The following is a 17,724-nucleotide window of genomic DNA, read 5'->3' as shown; positions in this document are numbered from 1 at the left end:
GCGGTCTGATTTCCCTTGTCCAATGGCTTGGCGTATTTCAGTGGCAGAGGGAGTGAACAAAGTCACATGCATCAGGGAGGAGAAAGCATGAAAGTCATTTATTTACCTTTTTTGATAAATGCAAAAATACGTCCAACTGAGACTGAAAATTTAGGCAAAGTGCTTGCAAACTAGCCAAGGAGGCTGGATGCTCAATTGCCATTAAAATTATTAGGATTTGGATATCCAGAAAATGGAAGCCATACCATGGATTCATCTATCAAAGCCTCCAACATTATGACCTAATTCAATCACAAGTTATTAGTAGAACTGGCTGGGAAATAATCTTTTTTTCCAGAAAAAAATAAAAATTGGGAGTCCAAAATCCAGATTTTTTTTTCACTTTTCAGTGGCCAAAAAGAGAAAAATGATTTTAATTTTTCACATTTTCTACACAATCCTGAATATTTTCTATAAAAACAGTAATTCTACTGAGAAAACTCACAATCTATGATAAAGCCATTTTCTACAGAAAATATGTTTTAATGGAAAATGTTCTTACTCGTGGCTAGTTACTGGGATAAATTCAAGAATCACTGGGAAAAATTCTCTGCCTTGTATTATGCAGGAGTCCTGACTCAGTGATTTTAATTCATAGATTTTATTCCTAGCTTCAAAGGCCAGAAGGCTAGATTGGATCATTTCATCTGTCCTGCATAACACAGGCCATAATGGACCCTTATGGTCTTAAAATCAGACCTTTCTATCTCATTGGATCTTATTATAACCAGTGTAGCTGAGGGTACAACCTGTCTCAGAGGGTAGCCAGATTTAAACTAAAGTATAGAAATACATGGTTTAAAGATTGTTCATGAGAGGCTGAAGTCCTGTATTTTGGTTTGAATGGTCAAAGACAGTGTAAAGTTTTCTACACTACCCTCTAAATTTGCTCATTCCTAACAGAGATGTGTGACATTTTTTAGCCAAAACTTTTTTTTCCTTTGGGCAGTGGGGAGGTTTAAAAATGCAGATAAGATACAGAAATGCAGAAACATTTAGCAAATTCATGTCTGTTTTGCTGAACTGTTCATCTTGAAAAGAAAAGAAAAAAATCAAAATGTTTTATTCTGAGATTTCCAAAATGAAAGATTTTGATTTTTTGGGTCAACATGAATTTTTGTTTTGGAATTTTCTTCAATTAAGAAAAAAATCAGAAATGTACAAAAATGCTTGAAATCAAAACAAAACATTTTATTTCAGGTCAAACTAAACATTCTGGTCAACACAACACATTTGTCTTTTCGGTTTGCAAAAAACATTTCAAATAACGTTGTTTTCAAGTTATCCAAAATTTGTTTTCTTGTTTTGGAACAGCCAGAACTTCAAAAATCTATTATTTGCACTGCAGTTCAAAACGTCATAACCAGTTGTCTGAATCAGATCATGAACATTTTACTAAGACCAACCAAATCATTTTATACCTGCTAACAACCAGACAACTGATGCTAATTATTTTCATTTGCTGGTCACTGGAGATAGATTTCAGCCAGCAACAATCGGTTTAGAGAATGAAAAGCTTTACAATCTTTTGAGACGTGGGACCAGATGAACCAGCATGTGGAGCCAGAAGAAATGCATCTTCTCTGCCCTTGTACTGTGCCTTTGGACTGAATTCAGTGGGAATGAATGCTGGGGAAATTGTTGCACCATTCAGTGGCTGGACATTTGCTCCCTGTTTGAGTAGAAATGAGCAAGCATTCAAAGATCCATGGCACATTCTCAGCTATTAGCCACTGTTTAACGAAGCAGCAAACAGATCAGATGGAGAAAATCTTTAGCAACATTTAGTTCTTCTGACTGCTGTAATTTTAATTGAGAATAAGGGAATGGGCAGCAGAGAGGAGCACAAAGGACAGAGAAGATGCAATTACACTGAAGAGCTTTCTTGCTTTCCTTCTGTTTAAGCATTGTGTTCATCAGCAGAGATCTGTTATCGTCTAACATCCCAAATATGCAATTTTCACATTTGGGAAGTGTGAAACTGCATCATTGCTTCGGGCAGGAGCAGCGCTTGGCTGTCTGTATCTACCCGGTAGCTCTTTCCCTGTCCCCATTGATGTTAAGGCCCATAAAGTTTCCCCTCTCTGAGTCATGCCTGACAGCAGGATTCTTGGTGCCAGATGCTGGTGCATGTCCCTCCTGCTACCCACTGAGACACTGACTCTGGCAGACACTCTGGCTTTATTACAGAGATTTCCCTCTGATTTTCTGGCTAACTTGGAAGATAAAGGAGTTGATGATCTGGCCAATGAATCTTGGCATTGGTTACAGAGGTGTTCTGTGTAACACCTAGGATTTTTCAAAGGCATTTACACAGCTGCCTGTGTCTTGGTGAGTCCCAAATGATATTACAAAGAACCCCATCCCCCTAGATATTGCCACTGTACACCAAAGTAAGAATTCATCATTAGCAAGTGACACTAATAGCAAATGAATAAGCATTATATAGACACTTGGTACTATGGTGTTCAGCACAGTATACAAATCTATATAGAATAGAACTTTAACATTATTAGTTGTAGTAGTAGTAGTCATTGTCCCATCACACTGGCCTCTGTTCACCTGACTATGGCTTGAGGCCTTCAAGTTCTCAATGGATGGAATCAAAAACCTTTCTGCTCTGTGCTTTACAGACCGGCAAGTAAGGAAACATAGACACTCAGGCCTCACAGTGATCTGTGCAGGCTTGGGACACAGAGCAGCTAGTGAGAAACCCCTGCTCCAGCCCCCCATGGTCTCCTCTCCTCCAGTCCAGTGCTCCAGATATTGTATTAATAATAACACCACTGAGCTCTTCTATAGCACTTGGAATCAGTTGATCTCAAAGTGTTTTATAAAGGAGGTCTCTGTCATCACCCCCATTTTATAGGTGGGGAAACTGAGGCATAGAGTGAGCTAGTGGTTTGCCCATCATCACGCAGCAGGCCAGAGGCAGAGTTGGGAACAGGATTCAGGTCTCCTGAATGCTAGTCCAGTGCTCTACTTACTAGGCCACATTCTCTTCTGTAGCAAGAGTGGCATTATGAAAAAGTCTGGGATAATAAATAAATCTTGTGGTGTGCCCTGGAGTTGATTAAACCTAGATACTAATGGACCAAGAGCTCTAGGCAGTGATAGGTTGACTGGCTCTGTATCACCTCCAAATCTTTTACTTCTACCTCTGGATTAACTCCAGTCCTAATGTCACCAACAAATGGAAGGAATTTAGCAAGTGGGTGTTAATTACATTTCTGAGAGCTGTGCAGGAATCCAAGGTTTTGTTTCATGGGAAATTCTGCATTTTGCAAATGTTTCCATTCCAAAATGGATCAGAAAAAAAAGTTGAAATTTTCCATGAAACAAAATTTTGAAAAAAAAATTATTTATTGTGGGTCAATTGAAATGCTTCATTTGGATGAAAATGAAACATTTCATTCTGATTTCAACTGTATCATCTCACATCATATCAGATACAAAAACTGAAATGAAAAGTCATTCCAAAATGGAGAACTGAAACATTCCATAGTGACCTTATCAGAATACTCCATTCTGGCAAAGAAAAAACAAACAAACAAACAAACAACAGAAATTTCATTGAAATGAATTCACTGAATGAACCTTTTTCAGTCCAGATGAAACAGCATTTCCACTGAAGTCTAATGTTTATTATTTTTTTTTTGAAATTCAAATGGGGAGTTACTCATAAATAAGATCAAAGGCCCAGATTTTTAAAGTAGTTAGATATCTAAAACCCACTGAAATCAATTTGATTGAGGAACCAAGATATTTTTGAAAATTCAGCTAGGTGTCTAAATAGCTTTAAAAATCTGGATTTAGGTGCCCTGACACTGAACTCACAATCCACAAAGGAGGAACTGCCCAGCAGTTGAGAGAGAAATCCATGTGGTAAAATAAATTAACTCAGTCTACAAATACAATATATTCCACCACCGGGCCCCTTCCCTCCCCCTTTTCCAAACTTCCTGTCACATAGATCCTCTCTGAAGCATGCCCTAAGTGTCAGCAAGGCTGTTTTCAACACTTCCCTACTATATACATATTTCCTGGATATTAAGACCAGAAGAAACCACTGTGACCACCCAGTCTGAAAACACAGACCAGAGAGTTGCATCCCCAGTACAATGAGGATGAGCTATTGTTATTTATCGTAGTGTGTAGGAGCTCTAGTCATGGAACAGGAACCCTGCTCGAGTACTAGAAAATATCTTTTAGAAAGATATCAGATCTTGATGTAAAGACTCCAAGAGAAGGAGGATTTACCACATCCCTTGTTGAATGTTTCTAATGTTTAATTACCCTCCCTGTTTAAAACTTGTGGTGTATTTCTACCCTGGATGTTTCCAGCCTCAATTTACAGCCATTGGAACTTTGGCTTCTAGGGAGCCCTTTACTATCAGAAATCCTTTCAGCCCATAAGCAAGTCACCTCTTATCCTCCCTGAGCATTAGCTAAACAGATGAAGTTTCCTTCATGTCTCACTGAAAGGAAGGTTTTCCAAACTTCACATATTTTTGGTGGCTCTTCTCTGAACCATCTCCAAGTTTTCAACACCCTTTTTGAGGTGTGGAGACCACCAGTGTACACAGTATCCCAGGAATTGTCCCTGCTAATCAAACATATTGCCACAAATTCTATCCTGCTTTTCACCCCATGACGCATCGAAGAAGTTTCACATTAAGTGGGGTGAGCACCATCTCATTCTACTCCTACCTCTTCCCTTGTCACGCTTGTTTAGAAGTCAAACCAGCTTGGATTCTGGGGCTTACCTCTGAGAAAGGCACCATTCTCCTAGCTGGCTAAGGACTTGCTTGTGGATAGAACCAGAGTATTTCAGCTCTCTTCCCCTGCCCAGGAGGACTCATCAGCTGAAGCTCACAGACACTTCCTCTGAGGAATAGGGTGTTAGATCAGCATGTCCCTTTGGGTTGGCTCCCAAGGAGAGGCAGCTGCCTAATGCCTAGAACTGCCTTTGGAAATCCCAAGCCGAGGAGCTGTTTTCTGTCTGATGTACAGGTCATTGCTTTAATGGGAGTTCCATGCACAGAGATCAACGAGGGTTCAAGAGTCTGCCTCACCAGGTTTAGATTTGCTGTAGTTTTACCATAAGACATTTTACCAGAAGGTTACCAAGGAAGTTGTGAAATCCCCACTCATGGAGGATTTTTAAGAGCAGGTTAGACAAACACTTGTCAGGGATGGTGTAGGGGTACTCGGTGCGTGTGTGTGTGTGTGAATTCAATGGTGTTCTGAAGTCCCTTCTAGCCTGACATTTCTATGGTTTTTTTTTTTCATGTATTGCATTGAGAGCACGAGGCAACATACGGGTAGCAATAGAAGCAAGTGTTCTGCCTCATACTGAGCTCAGGGAATAGTCTGATGTGGTAGGACAGCCCAGTGATTGGGACTTAATACAGCCTGGTTCAGTTCCTGGTTCTGCCAGATACTTCCTGTGGGACCTGGGGCAAGTAATTTAGGGCCCAAAGTTTATATATTATATTATACCACAGCCAAAACATTTTATAATAAATATAATATAATCAGAACAGTAGTCAAAATGAGACATGAGTAACAAATAAGACTATTCCTAGGCCAGATTTTGCCTCTTACCTGCTGTGTATTTGAGGGTAAATGTGGGTAAATGGAATGTAGCTTGGGTTATTCACCTGCTAGGCTGGGTTTAACCTCACCACACAGACTTTGGTTCTTGTAGGCTGCAATGATCACTACACAGAGGGTTTTGCAAAAATGCAGGACTAGGCCAGTGATATTCACACCTGTCTGAGTTAACAGCTGCAGAAAGAATAACCTATTGTCATAGAGAGCAATTAGATGTATTTGAAGAAATTTGGACTCGCTAGATACGTTTGGTTAAAAACACTGAAATGTTTCAAAGAATGCCTGACCTCCCTTCTGCCTGCCCCCTCCTCTTTTCCCCTTCCCCATCCCCAGTCATCTCCTTCCTCCTTCCCACCTTTCTCTATTCATTTGTGTCTTGTCCTCTTTTATTACTGCCACACCCCCCAAATGTGCTATGTCTGTGTAGCATTGTGCGTCTTTGTATTGTCTCACCTGGTTGCTTTGAGAAGTTGTAAAATTGTGTAATCCCATAGTTCTACTGGAGTGGAGCCCTGTGCCTGACCCAAACCTGATGGGACTTGACTACAGGCATTGGGTTCAGGATGCATTGGGTACAGAACCCAACAAGTGTCAGGTTTGGGTTGACAGTGAAAATTCACACTCATGAGATGGAGCAGTCCAGACCCTGCACCTTCTCCAGAACCTTTTAGTGATGGGGAAAAGGGATGCCTGGAAGTGGGGGCTGAAGCTGGGTTGGGTGGTGAAGGGATGGCCAGGCACAGCCATGTCATTTTGGGCAGTGGGAGGAGGGCTGTTTCCCCTCCAGTGCAAGAGACGCTCCCAGTTGTGTAAAAGCAGCTTCAGATACAGGCAACAGGGATCCAGGTGGGCAGCTGTTTAGGGTGAACATGGCATGGAATGGGAGAAGGCTCTGCAACTCCAATTTTTGGCCATAATCTCTCTTTTGGATTTTTTTGGCTGAAAACTTAAACATTTCCATGGGAAAAAAATGTTTTGGACTGGTTCCATTAATATCCTATTATGACAGTACAATGAGTGTGGAGTAAGAATCTTAGCACATATGTGCTATGTATGTTGCTGAAGAAATTATAGGTAGACCACTCTGGGCTTTGCTGACACACGCCTGTGTTATTTTTTTTTCTTCTCTTTACAGAGGTAACCAGAAATTTCCCTTCTGTGAAGTTTGGTGGTCATATTAGCAGATATATTGTAGTGTTGTAACAACTGTCATATTTCATCAGCTCAGGTGAAAAAAGTATTATACACTAAAGGCCAGATTTTTAAAGACCTTTAGGTGCCTAAAGATGCAGATAGGTGCCTAGTGTGCTTTTCGAACATAAATTGGCTCTTAATATTTGTTGAAATCAATTAATTTTAGGTGCTGAGGAGTTATAAAATCCCACTAGGTGCCTAACTGAATCTTTAGGGACTTAAATTTATTTGAAAATCTGGTTTTAAGTAAATATTGAATAAAGTTAAAAGGGGTGGAATAACAAGGAAGTATTTGGAGATCTGGGGAAAGATACTTTCTTTCTTTCTTTCAGAGAACACACAAGAAAAAATTAAGCATCTATCACCAAGTTCACCAAGTTAATAAATCTGTTTTATATTTTTTTTACCTAAAACAGGGTTTAATTTTAAGTGCAAAGGGAAATCTGATCAGGAACAGGGGCTGGTGCATTGTCCTCCCTGCATTGAGGGAGGGGCGGAGTGGGTAACAAACTTACACTGGTAAGGGTTTTGACCAGGACAAGACTGAATAGCTCTGGAGTCCTAGGGTGCGGGCTGAAGTTACTCTATCGTTGAGTAATTAGCAAAGGCATTCATGTAGCTGCAGCCGGGTGTGTTCCTGCCTGTGTAAATGCTTGTGTGAGCGCATGACTAGGAGAGGTCTGCAGCTTGTCACAGCATCACAGTGAGTAAGGGAGTCCAGGCTGATGAGACAGAAGGCTCAGTGGTACCCCAGTTCCAAGTTGCACTTCTGGGTAGTCTGTCACACTCGGTTCAGTGGTGAAGGCGCTCAGCTAGGTTTATCAATGAACAGGGGCGGCCCTAGCCATTTTGCCACCCCAAACACGGTGACACGCCGCAGGGGGCGCTCTGCAGGTCACCGGTCCCACGGCTCCGGTGGACCTCCCGCAGACTTGCCTGCGGGAGGTTCACTGGAGCTGCGGGACCAGCGGACCCTCCGCAGGCATGTCTGCGCGATGTCCACCAGAGCCGCGGGACCAGCGGACCCTCCGCAGGCACATCTGCGCAATGTCCACCAGAGTCGCGGTACCAGCTGACCCTCCGCAGGCACGCCTGCGGGAGGTCCACTGGAGCCACCTGCCGCCCTCCCGGTGACCGGCAGAGCACCCCACAGCGGCATGCTGCCCCAAGCACGCGCTGGGCATACTGGGGCCTGGAGCCGCCCCTGTTAACGAAGTATGGCTGTAGTGCCCTATATGTATGGCAGGTACAGGAGCATATGTATGTTCATTACAATGGACTCGGCTCAGTGAGAAGTGTGATTTTCCACTTTCCCCTCGGCTGAACCAAGACACCCCTTCTGCGACCTCTTTTAATGCACTGATACAAACAGGTTACATATTGCCCCTCTGATGTGATGACTTACCACCCTCTACCTTGTCCTTGTTGGCTCCATCAAAATATCTCTAGCCATCACACTGTCATACTGACCTTATCTTTAGGCAGGGTCAGCGTGTACCTGTTATCTTCCAAGAGTGTGCTCCTACCATCAAAGGTATTGGGGTGTTCTGGTACCATGCTCCTGGAATGTGTTTTCCTGAGTTCCCTGTACCTAGCACTTCTCAGCAATGTGTCTCCTTTTGCAATACCAGCCCTGTTCTTGCCAATTTCTGTGAACGTGCAGGCAGCCATGTCTTGTAACAGGGCCTGACTTCTGCCTATAGCCTGACTCTTGCTAACTTTGCTTTATATCAGTAGGGCCTGATTACTTTACTTCAGGCCTTAGTCTTCATAACAGGCCCCTCATACCAGGCCTTATGTCTCAGGTTTTCTCTTTCTACTGCAGGAGCAAATTAAAACAATAGTCCTGTATCACACCCACCTTCCCTCAGGGAGGGACTGGCCTGCACCCATCTGTAGTCAGTTCCTGCTCTAAGCCAGGCCTATCTCATAGAGTCAGAGCTGGAGATTGGTCCTTGCTCCCTGCCAACCCCCAAATGAGCTGGGCTTTCCCCTGTTAGCCCCTCCCTCCAGTAATGGGGCATAGGAACATAAGAACAGCCACACTAGGTTAGACCAATGGTTCATCTAGCCCAGTATCCTGTCTTCCAACAGTGGCCAATGCCAAGTGCTTCAGAGGGAATAAACAGAACAGATAATAACTGAGTGAACCATCCCTTGTTGTCCAATCTTCTGGCAGTTAGAAGTTTAGGAACACTCAAAGCATGGGCTTGCATCTCTGACCATCCTGGCTAATAGCCATTGATGGACCCCATGCTCTGTTACCCTTCCAAGGGTTTCACTGTGTTGGGGTGATTTCAGGAATTCCCTGAGGACACAACACCTTTGTCCAATAAGTGACTGACACAAGCAGTTCAAGAACACAAAGCCTTTTAACACAAAAATCCCTATTGCAGTTAGCTAGAAGCACCTTGAACCGCAGTGACATACAATCAGAGGTGATCCTGAATAGGTAGCTTCCCGCTTCCGATGGCCAGTTGTCTGCAGGTCATCGGGGGAGAATGATTTGTGACCACGGCTCTTGCTAGCAGTTCTCAATTAGTGTCTTCTCTCTCGCTCCCCTCTCTCCTGCTTTGGTTCCCTGCCTCTTGTTTACCTTTATAGTTAAGACTTTGGACATGTGCTAATTTTGTGGTTAACCACTTGCTGCTGTGCTCCATGTCATGACCTGCTGCTTTACCACTTTTTGTTATTTTTCCACTTGCACACTTTCACTTAATGGTGGTAAAGGTTTCAAAAAGCAGTAATGCTTATTTTCCATTATCATCCCCCAACTAATCTAGTTTTTTTCTGCCCAGTTATAATTTTGGCCTTCGCAACATCCCTGGCAATGAGGTCCACAGGTTGACTATGTATTGTGTGAAGATATGCTTTTTGTTTGTTTTTTGCTTGTTTTAAATCTTGTTTCTTGCGTTATGTGAAGGGGTAAGTAACACTTCCTTTTTCATTTTCTCCACGCCAGTCATGATTTTATAGAATGAAATGACCAGAACTGCACACAGTATTCAAGGTGTGGATGTGCCATGGATTTAAATAGTGACAATGGAGTGAAACAGAGGTGACTGAACCCACAGCAGCTCATTATCCTCTTCCTGGCCAGTGTGGCTTTGCATAACAGTATGTAAATGACTTATATAACCAAATTCTATTGAGTTCTGTGCTAGGTTATCTACAGTGACCTAAAGGAATTAGGCACTAATCTGCCAATAGGAGTTGGATGTTAAACCTCCATAGGCTGTTCTAAAAATGACAGGCTAAATCATGCCTAAGTTCTGCAGTACAGCTTTCCTGAAGGCCCCCTTCACCTCTTTGTTCCTCAGACTGTAGATGATGGGGTTGAACATTGGGGTGATTGCGTACATGAGAGACAGAGCTTTATGAAAGGCTAGGGACCGCTCAACCAATGATGATATGGTATTCACCCACGAAAACTTATGTCCAATACATCTGTTAGTCTGAAAGGTGCCACCGGACAAGACGGTTACTCACCGTTGTAACTGTTGTTCTTCGAGATGTGTTGCTCATATCCATTCCAGGTAGGTGTGCGCGCCGCGCGTGCACATTTGCCGGAAACTTTTTACCCTGGCAACTCTAGTGGGCCGGCAGGTCGCCCCCTAGAGTGGCGCCACTATGGCACTAGATATATACCCTGCCGGCCCGCCCGCTCCTCAGTTCCTTCTTGCCGGCTACTCCGACAGTGGGGAAGTAGGGAGGGTGTGGAATGGATACGAGCAACTCATCTCGAAGAACAACAGTTACAATGGTGAGTAACCGTCTTTTCTTCTTCGAGTGATTGCTCATATCCATTCCAGGTAGGTGACTCCCAAGCCTTACCTAGGCAGTGGGGTCAGAGTGAGAAGTCGCGGCCTGGAGCACTGCAGAGCCAAAGGCCGCATCATCTCTGGACTGCTGAACCAGGGCGTAATGGGAAGCGAATGTGTGGACTGCCCTACAAATCTCTTGGATTGGCACACGGGCAAGGAAAGCCAGCGATGATGCCTGTGCCCTGGTGGAATGAGCAGTCACATGGCCCGTTGGAACGTGGGCCAGGTCATAACAGGTCCTGATACAGGAGGTAACCCAGGAAGATATCCTCTGCGAGGAAATCGGTAGCCCCTTGACCCGGTCTGCTACCGCCATGAATAACTGGGGGGACTTGCGGAACGGTTTGGTTCTGTACACATAAAATGCTAGCGCCCTACGGACATCTAGCGAGTGGAGCTGTTGCTCCCTGCGGGACGAATGGGGCTTTGGGAAAAAGACGGGGAGGAAGATCTCCTGGTTAATGTGGAAAGCTGAGACCACTTTGGGAAGGAAGGCCGGATGTGGTCTCAGCTGCACCTTGTCTTCATGGAAGACCATATACGGGGGATCTACTGTGAGGGCCCGTAGTTCTGACACCCGTCTAGCTGAGGTGATGGCCACTAGGAAGGCGGTCTTCCATGAGAGATAGAGCAGGGAGCAAGTAGCTAATGGCTCGAATGGAGGACCCATGAGCCGAGTTAGAACCAGGTTGAGATCCCATGAAGGGGCAGGAGGGCGGATCTGTGGATAGAGATGCTCCAGTCCCTTCAGGAATCTCACCACCATGGGGTGGGAGAAGACGGAACACCCGTCCACTCCAGGATGAAAGGCGGAGATAGCCACTAGGTGGACCAGGAGGGACGACAACGCCAGACCCTGGGCCTTGAGGGACCAGATGTAGTCTAGAATAGTGGTGATGGGAATCTCCATAGGGAGAAGACCTTTCTCCGAACACCAACAGGAGAAACGCTTCCACTTAGCTGAGTAAGTAGCCCTGGTGGAAGGCTTTCTACTGCCCAGGAGAACCTCCCGAACTGGGGTAGAGCAGCGTAACTCAGAGCCTGTCAACCATGCAGGAGCCATGCCGTAAGGTGCAGAGACGGAAGGTCCAGGTGACAGAGCCTGCCGTGGTCCTGGGTGATCAGGTCCGGATGCAGGGGCAGGGCAACTGAGTTGGCTACTGAGAGGTCCAGCAACATGGGGTACCAATGTTGTCTGGCCCACGCTGGGGCTATGAGAATCACCCGAGCTCTGTCTCTGCGCACCTTGAGGAGAACCCTGTGTATCAGCGGAACGGGAGGGAACGCGTAAAACAGGTGGGTCGCCCATGGGATCAGGAAGGCATCCGTTATAGACCCGGGCTCCCGACCCTGAAAGGAGCAGAATGCTCGACATTTCCTGTTCTCCCTGGACGCGAAGAGGTCCATCCGGAGAAGACCCCACGTCTGGAAGAGTGAGAGGGCGACGTCTGGAAAGAGGGACCACTTGTGCGAGCGGAAAGACCTGCTCAGTCGATCCGCTAGAGTGTTTCGTACTCCTGGGAGATAGGATGCAGAAAGGTGAATGGCATGGGCTATGCAAAACTCCCAGAGACACATCACCTCGAGACATAGGGGAGAGGACCTGGTGCCGCCCTGCTTGTTGATGTAGAACATGGTCGTCGTGTTGTCGGTGAACACCGCGACACAACGACCTTGAAGGTGATGGACGAACGCTTGACAAGCAAGACGGACCACTCTCAACTCCCATATATTGATGTGGAGGTCCAGCTCCTGAGGGGTCCACAAGCGCCCCCCAACCCACATCTGAGGCATCCGTAGTCAGGGATGCCGAGGGCTGGGGCGGATGAAATGGGAGCCCTGCACAGACTACGGACTGGTCTAGCCACCACCGAAGGGAGTCCAGTACCCTTTGGGGAACGGTGATAACTGTGTCCAACGAATGTCTGGCCGGCCGGTACTGCGCGATGAGCCAAGATTGAAAAGGCCTCATGCGGAGTCGGGCATACGCTGTCACAAACGTATAGGTCGCCATATGGCCCAGGAGGGCCAGACATGTTCTTAGAGAGGTCAGCGGGGCCGCTTGCAAGCGCAGAATGATGGCCGACAGCGACTGGAACCTGGGCAAGGGTAGCAAGGCCCTGGCTAGGGTAGAGTCCAGAATGGCCCCGATGAACTCTATCCTCTGCGTGGGGAGCAGAGTAGACTTGTCCACGTTGATCACGAGGCCGAGGGCAGCAAAGAGGCTGCTGATCCTGCGGACATGGTCGCAGACCTGCAGCTTTGATGTGCCCCGGATCAGCCAGTCGTCGAGGTAGGGGAACACGTGAATGCGGCAGCGCCGAAGGTGTGCGACGACGACTGCCATGCATTTTGTGAACACCCTCGGGGCCGTAGAGAGGCCAAACGGGAGGACCGCAAATTGGTAATGCTGGCGATCGACCACAAAGTGGAGGAAACGCCTGTGCTGGGGGAATATGGCGACATGGAAGTAAGCGTCCTGCATGTCGAGGGCGGCGTACCAGTCTCCGGGATCCAGGGATGGGATGATGGTTCCAAGGGATACCATACGGAACTTCAACTTCACCATATACTTGTTGAGTCCCCGCAGGTCGAGGATAGGCCTGAGGCCCCCCTTGGACTTGGGGATTAAAAAGTAGCGGGAATAAAACCCCTTGCCCTTCTCGCTCTCTGGAACCTCCTCTATGGCTCCCTTGATGAGGAGCGTGTGCACCTCCTGACGGAGGAATTGCTCGTGAGAGGGGTCCCTGAAGAGGGACGAGGATGGTGGGTGGGAGGAGGGGGGGCGATGAAAACTGCAGGCGATAACCAGCCTGCACAGTATGCAAGACCCAACGGTCCGATGTTATTTGGGTCCACGCCGAAAGGAAAAATGAAAGACGGTTGGAAAACTGCGGGGAAGGATCCGGAGGGGAAACTGGTACTGCGCCCTCGGGCGCACCTTCAAAATGAAGGCTTGGGTCCAGGAGGGGCCTTGGCGGAGCCTTGGTTTTGCCCTGTTTGGCCACCCGACTGTCTGCGTCGGTTGTTCCTGCCGCGGCGCCTAATGAGGTCCTGCCGCTGACGGAACTGAGGATACGGTCGACGCTGTTGTTGTTGGTTCTGCTGCCGGAATGGCCTGCGCTGTGTCGCAGGCGTATGCATCCCCAAAGACCGTATTATGACCCTATTGTCTTTAAGGTCCTTTAGTCTGTGGTCTGTTTTAGCAGAAAACAGGCCCTGGCCTTCGAAGGGGAGGTCCTGGATGGTATGCTGGATCTCTGGAGGAAGGCCTGAGACCTGAAGCCAGGAAATTCGGCGCATCGTAAGCCCCAAGGCAAGGGTCCGAGCGGCCGAGTCCGCAGCATCTAAGAAGGCCTGTAGCGAGGTCCTCGCTACCTTTTTGCCCTCATCCAGGATGGTGGTAAACTCCTGGCGGGCGTCCTGTGGTAACAGCTCTGCAAAATTTCCCACCGCTACCCAAGAGTTAAAGGAGTAGCGGCTAAGGAGGGCCTGCTGATTCGAGACCCTGAGCTGTAGCGCCCCCGCTGAATAGACCTTGCGGCCCAGGAGGTCCATCTGTCTCGCCTCCTTCGACTTGGGCGCCGGGGCCTCTTGACTGTGGCGCTCCCTGTCGTTCACCAACTGGACCACAAGGGAGCAGGGTGTCGGGTGAACGTGTAGGTATTCATAGCCCTTCGAGGGGGCCATGTACTTCCTTTCCACTCCTCGAGCGGTCGGAGGAATGGAGGCCGGTGACTGCCAGATAGTAGTGGCGTTGGCCTGAACAGTCTTGATAAAAGGCAGGGCCACTCTGGTGGGCGCATCGGCGGAGAGGATGCTCACCACCGGGTCCTCGATTTCAGAGACCTCCTCTGCTTGAATGTCCAGGTTTTGTGCCACTCGTCGGAGGAGGTCCTGGTGTGCCCTAAGATCTAGAGGGGGAGGGCTGGAGGACGAGGTACCCGCCACTGCCTCATCCGGGGAAGACGACGAGGAAAACCCCGGCAACAGAGCGTCCACGGGGGGTTCTGTCTGGGGCTGCACCTCCGTCACTGGAGGGAGCTCCGGGTCCTGGTGGCTGGACCTGTCTTCTGCTTCCGGAAGGGAGGGGGCCTAGACACCATTGCCTCTGGTGGCCTGCGTTCCGCCGCAGGGTGGGGAGTAATATGTTGTGGACCCTGGGCTTGGCGGTACGCCCATGGGGTCCAAAACCCCACTGTTGAGGCCCTCGTTCCTGAGGTGGAGGGTCCTGAAACAGGGCCGAGTGTCTGTCCTGGCCCAACGCATAGGCGCTCTCTGCCTGAGAGGACACAGATGTTTCCCTTGAAGGCCACGGAGGCGCTGAGCCAGTTTGATAGGCCTCTCTATATGCCGACTCCGACGCTCTCCTCGGTGCCGAGGATCGGTGCCGTGACCCGTATCGGTGCCGGGATCGGGACCGGGAACAGTGTGGTAGTCGGTGCCGGGATCCGGATCGGGATCTGCCTCGAGGCCGGTGCTGAGAGCGGGACCGCGACCTTCAATCAGCGTGGTGCCGGGATGGCAGTGGGGACCGGGACCTGCCACCGACGCGGTGCCGGGAGGTCGACCGGGATCGGGACCTACCACCGGCTCGGTGCCGGGAGGTCGACCGAGGAGCTGAAAGCCGAGGTGAACAGCTCCTAGAGTCTCGGTGCCGGTGGTAAGAGGAGCCAGACCGGGACTGTGTGGATGCTGATCGGCGCCGTGAGTGCGACCGGTACCGCCGGGGAGAACGGTGCCGGGACTGCGAGCGGCGCCCCGAGTGCGAGCATTCATGTCTCCGGGGCGATTGGTGCAGGGACTCCGGAGACAGCGCTCTCAGCATCGGTTTGCCTCTGGAGGTTACCTGTCCCGGGGGTGCCGTGGTCTGAGGCTGCGATGTCTCCGTGAGTGCTATCAAGTCCCGTGCCGAGACAAAGGTCTCCGGCGTAGATGGGACTAACAGCTCGACCCCTGATCTCAAGGGGGAGCTAGGAGAGGCTGGACTCGACGGACCTTCCGGACCCGAAGTCGACAGCAGCCCTGCAGGTGGTGCCGCGGCCAAGGTAGATGCCGGGCGTTCCACTCGAGCCTGCCTCGATGGTGTTGCAGACGTCGAGGGTCTTGGATCTGTTCCCGGTGCCGGGGATGGACGGTGCCGGGGAGTCTTGCCGGTGCCGGCGCGGTCCGGTGCCAGAGTAGAAGTGGCCAGTTGCACCGCCGGTGCCGGAGTCAGTGCCGCTTCCATTAGGAGAGCGAGGAGTCTTTGATCCCTCTCCTTCTTTGTGCGAGGCTTAAAGGCCTTGCATATACGACACTTCTCACTGATGTGCGATTCCCCCAGGCACTTGAGGCACACGTCGTGGGGATCGCTAGTCGGCATCGGCTTCTTGCATGCTGAGCACTGCTTGAAGCCCGGCGAACCAGACATGAGCCCGGTGCCGGGCGCCAGGAAGGGCAACGGCCCACCCACGAACAAGCTAAACAACTATATATAATAAACAACTAACTAATACACTACTTCAAACTATGTATAAAACTATTTACAGCTACGACTACGAAGAGAGTACAGGAGAGCTAGGTACGTGGAGGACAGCAAGCTGCACTCCACAGTTCCAGCAACCGACACGGCGGTAAGAAGGAACTGAGGAGCGGGCGGGCCGGCAGGGGTATATATCTAGTGCCATAGTGGTGCCACTCTAGGGGGCGACCTGCCGGCCCACTGGAGTTGCTAGGGTAAAAAGTTTCCGGCAAACGTGCACGTGCGGCGCGCACACCTACCTGGAATGGATATGAGCAATCACTCGAAGAAGAATCTTTGTTGCTTTTTACAGATCCAGACTAACACGGCTACCCCTCAGTTACTTGACATACATGATAATGATGGTCCCGTATTACAGACTCATCACCAGCAGGTGAGAGGAGCAAGTGGAAAAGTCCTTTTGCCTCCTGACAGAAAAGGCAATTTGCAGGATGGCTGAGAGGATAAAAATGTAAGACACAACAAAGAAGAGGAAGGAGACCAGGGATACCAGGGAGCAGGAGACCAGAATAATAATTTCCACCATGGGGCTTTTTGTGCAGGACAATTTGAGCAGCTCCTCCATGTCACAGAACAAATTATTAATTTCATTAAGGCCACAGAAGCTTAGCTGAGGAACCATCCCCACTGTTAATGCACTGGCTGAGAAACCAGTTATCCAGGAGGCAGATACCAGCTGAAGGCAAACCCTGAGGTTCATCTTAACATTATCGCTGAGTGGGTTGCATATGGCTAGATAATGGTCATAAGCCATGACTGCAAGTAGGAAACACTCTGCAAGCCAAAGCACTAAAGAAGAACAACTGTGTGATGCAGTCCCTGAAGGACATTGTCTTGTCCTCTGCCAAGAATCCAGCCAGCAACCTGGGGGCAATGACTGAGGTGTAGCAAGTGTCCAGGAAAGACAAGTTCCCCAGAAAGAAGCACATGGGGGTGTGAAGCTGCTGATTTACCACAACTAGCACAACAGTGAGAAGGTTCCCAGCCATGATCACAATGTAGATCACTAGAAACAGCACAAATGTAGAATCTGAACTTCATCCAGGTTCCTGAATCCCAGCAGAATGAACTTGGTGATGGATGTTTCATTCTTCCATTGCATGTGCTCCATGTGTTCTCTGGAAAGAAAGAAAGAAAGAAAGAAAGAAAGAAAGAAAGAAAGAAAGAAAGAAAGAAAGAAAGATTGTCTCTCCCCAGATCTCCAGATATGTCCTTGTTCTACCATCTCTTTTAATTTTATTCAATATTTATTTAAGAAGTGATTTTCAAAAGATTGAGTGTTTCTCTACATTGCACTTTTGTCATTAAAACTTTTGTCGCACAGGGGTGTGAACAAAACATTCTCCTGAATGACAAAATTTTAACGACGAAAAGTGCCGGTGTGGACAGCACTTTCTTGGAAGCTGCTCTCTCGTCAACGAAGCAACCACCCCTCATGGGAGGGAGGGCTTATTTTGTCACCGAGAGAGAGCTCTCCCAGTGACAGGGGAAGCTACACTGCTTACCTTACAATGGTGCAGTTGCAGA

At 48.3% G+C, this 17,724-nt stretch overlaps 1 pseudogene; it reads right to left on the bottom strand.

Annotated features, from left to right (window-relative positions):
• Nucleotides 1-16,516: 16,516 nt before the first annotated feature.
• LOC127030917 (olfactory receptor 1020-like) lies at nt 16,517-17,327 on the bottom strand (annotated as a pseudogene).
• Between the last annotated feature and the right edge of the window lie 397 nt (nt 17,328-17,724).

The sequence above is a fragment of the Gopherus flavomarginatus genome, chromosome 11 (assembly GCF_025201925.1).
Source record: "Gopherus flavomarginatus isolate rGopFla2 chromosome 11, rGopFla2.mat.asm, whole genome shotgun sequence".
Lineage (NCBI taxonomy): Eukaryota > Metazoa > Chordata > Testudines > Testudinidae > Gopherus > Gopherus flavomarginatus.
The sequence above is the reverse complement of the archived record's forward strand: the minus strand, read 5'-3'. Positions and strand labels throughout refer to the sequence as shown.